The following is a 3,071-nucleotide window of genomic DNA, read 5'->3' as shown; positions in this document are numbered from 1 at the left end:
CGGTGACGCCTAATCCAACCTTAAACCCTTTTCCGTCCCGTTTTTGAAACGTCTTTCCAAACTTCTAAAACCGCCCATGACAGGGTATCACCCATCCCTATCTAGGGTTTAGTCTTGGGTTTTTTCACTACGAACGACCTTTGACTAAGGAAAAGGTTTAGGCTTGGATTAGGCGTAATCCAACTCTAAACCCGTTTTCGTCCCGTTTTAGAAGCGTCTTTCCCCTCTTTTAATCTCATCCATGTTTTAGCGTTACAGTGTTACTATACGTTTCATAACGAATGACATTTGACTAAGGAAAAGGGCTTAGGGTTGGATTAGGCGGCTCCGCGAAACGGTGACGCCTAATCCAATCCTAAACTCTTTTCTGTCCCGTTTTTGAAGCGACTTTCCAAACTTTTAAAACCTTCCATGATAAGGTATCACCCGTCCCTCCCTAGGGTTTAGTCTTGGGTTATTTCAGTACGAATGACTTTGACTAAGGAAAAGGGTTTACGGTTTGATTATGAACGACACTTGACTAAGGAAAAGGGTTTAGGGTTGGATTAGGCGGCTCCGCGAAGCGGTGACTCCTAATACAACCCTCAACCTTTTTTCGTCCCATTTTAGAAGCGTCTTTTCTATCTTTTAAACCCTCCCACGACAGGGTATGACCCGTCCCTCCCTAGGATTTAGTTTTGGGGTTTTCACTACGAACGACCTTTTCCGTTCCGTTTTAGAAGCGTCTTTTCCATCTTTTAAACCCTCCTATGACAAGGATATCAACCGTCCCTCCCTAGGGTTTAGTCTTGGGTTTTTTCACTACGAACGAAATTTGACTAAGGAAAAGGGTTTAGGGTTGGATTAGGCGTCACCGCTTCGCGGAGCCGCCTAATCCAACTCTAAACCTGTTTCCGTCCCATTTTAGAAGCGCCTTTCCCCTCTTTTAATCCCATCCATGTTTTAGAGTTACCGTGTTAATATACGTTTTATTATGAACGCCATTTGACTAAGGAAAAGGGTTTGGGGTTGGATTAGGCGGCTCCAAGAAGCGGTGACGCCTAATCCAACCCTAAACTCTTTTCCGTCCCGTTTTCGAAGCGTCTTTCCAAACTTTTAAAACCTCCAATGACAGGGTATCAACCGTCCCTCCTTAGGGTTTAGTCTTGGGTTTTCTCACTACGAACGACATTTGACTAAGGAAAAGGGTTTAGAGTTGGATTAGGAGGCTCCGCGAAACGATGATGCCTAATCCAACCGTAAACCCTTTTCTGTCCCGTTTTAGAAGCATATTTCCCCTCTTTTAATCCCATCCACGAAGGGGTATCACCCATCCCTCCCTAGGGTTTAGTCTATGGTTTTTGTACTACGAGCGGCGTTTGAATATGGAAAAGGGTTTAGGTTTGAATTAGGCGTCTCCGCGAAGCGGTGACGCCTAATCCAGCCCTAAGCCTTTTACCATCCCGTTTTAGAAGCGTCATTCCCCTTTTTTAATCCCTTCCATGTTTTAGAGTCACAGTGTTACTATACGTTTGATTATGAACGACATTTGACTAAGGAAAAGGGTTTAGGATTGGATTAGGAGGCTCCGCGAAGCGGTGACGACTAATCCAATCCTAAACCCTTTTCCGTCCTGTTTTATAAGTGTCTTTCCTATCTTTAAAAACCTCCCACGACAGGGTATCACCCGTCCCTCCCTAGGGTTTAGTCTTGGGTTTTTTCACTACGAACGACCTTTGACTAAGGAAAAAGGTTTAGGGTTGGATTAGATGGCTCCGCGAAGCGGTGATGCCTAATCAAACCCTAAACTCTTTCCCGTCCCGTTTTAGAAGCGTCTTTCCCCTCTTTTAATCCCATCCACGCCAGGGTATCACCCGTCCCTCCCTAGAGTTTAGTCTTGAGTTTTGGCACTATGAACAACGTTTGACTAAGGAAAAGGGATTAGGGTTAGATTAGGCGGCTTCGCGAAGCGGTGACGACTAATCCAACGCAAAACCCTTTTCCGTCCCGTGTTAGAAGTGTCTTTCCCCTCTTTTGTTCTCATCCACGACAGGGTATCACCCGTTACCCCCTAGGGTTTAGTCTTGGGGTTTTGCACTACTAACGGTGTTTGACTAAGGAAAATGGTTTAGCGTTGCACGCCTAAACCGACCCTAAACCCTTTTCTGTCCCGTTTTAAAAGCGTCTTTCCCCTCTTTTAATCTCATCCATGTTTGAGAGTCACGGTGTTACTATATGTTTGACTATGAATGAAATTTGACTAAGGAAGAGGGTTTAGGGTTGAATTAGGCGTCTCCTCGAGGCGGTGACGCCAAATCCAACCCTAAACTCTTTTATGTCCCGTTTTAGAAGCATCTTTTCCATCTTTTAAACCCTCCCACGACAGGGTATCACCCGTCCCTCTTTAAGGTTTAGTCTTAGGTTTTTTCACTAAGAACGACATTTGACTAAGGAAAAGGATTTAGGGTTGGATTAGGCGGCTCCGCGAAGCGGTGACGCCTAATCCAACCCTAAACCCTTTCCCGTCCCGATTTAGAAACGTCTTTCCCTCTTTTAATCCCATCCACGCCAAGGTATCACCTGTCCCTCCTTAGATTTTAGTCTTGGGTTTTGGAACTACGAACGACGTTTAACTAAGGAAAAGGGTTTATGGTTGGATTAGGCGACTCCGCGAACCGGTGACGCCTAATCCAACCCAAAACCCTTTTCCGTCCCTTTTTAGATGCGGCTTCCACCTATTTTTAATCCCATCCACGACGGGGTATCACCCGTCCCACCCTAGCGTTTAGTCTTGGATTTTTGCACTACGAACGGCGTTTGACTAAGGAAAAGGGTTTAGGGTTGGATGTCTAATCCAACCCTAAACCTTTTTCCGTCCCATTTTACAAGTGTCTTTCCCCTCTTTTAATCATATCCATGATTTTGAATCATAGTGTTACTATATCTTTCATTATGAACGACATTTGACTAAAGAAAAGAGTTTAGGGTTGGATTAGGCGGCTCCGCGAAGCGGTGACGCCTAATCCAGCCCTAAACCCTTTTCCGTCCCGTTTTAGAAGCGTCTTTTCCATCTTTTAAACCCTCCCACGACA

Source organism: Silene latifolia, chromosome X (assembly GCF_048544455.1).
Source record: "Silene latifolia isolate original U9 population chromosome X, ASM4854445v1, whole genome shotgun sequence".
Taxonomy (NCBI): Eukaryota; Viridiplantae; Streptophyta; class Magnoliopsida; order Caryophyllales; family Caryophyllaceae; genus Silene; species Silene latifolia.
Note: the sequence above shows the minus strand (reverse complement) of the source record.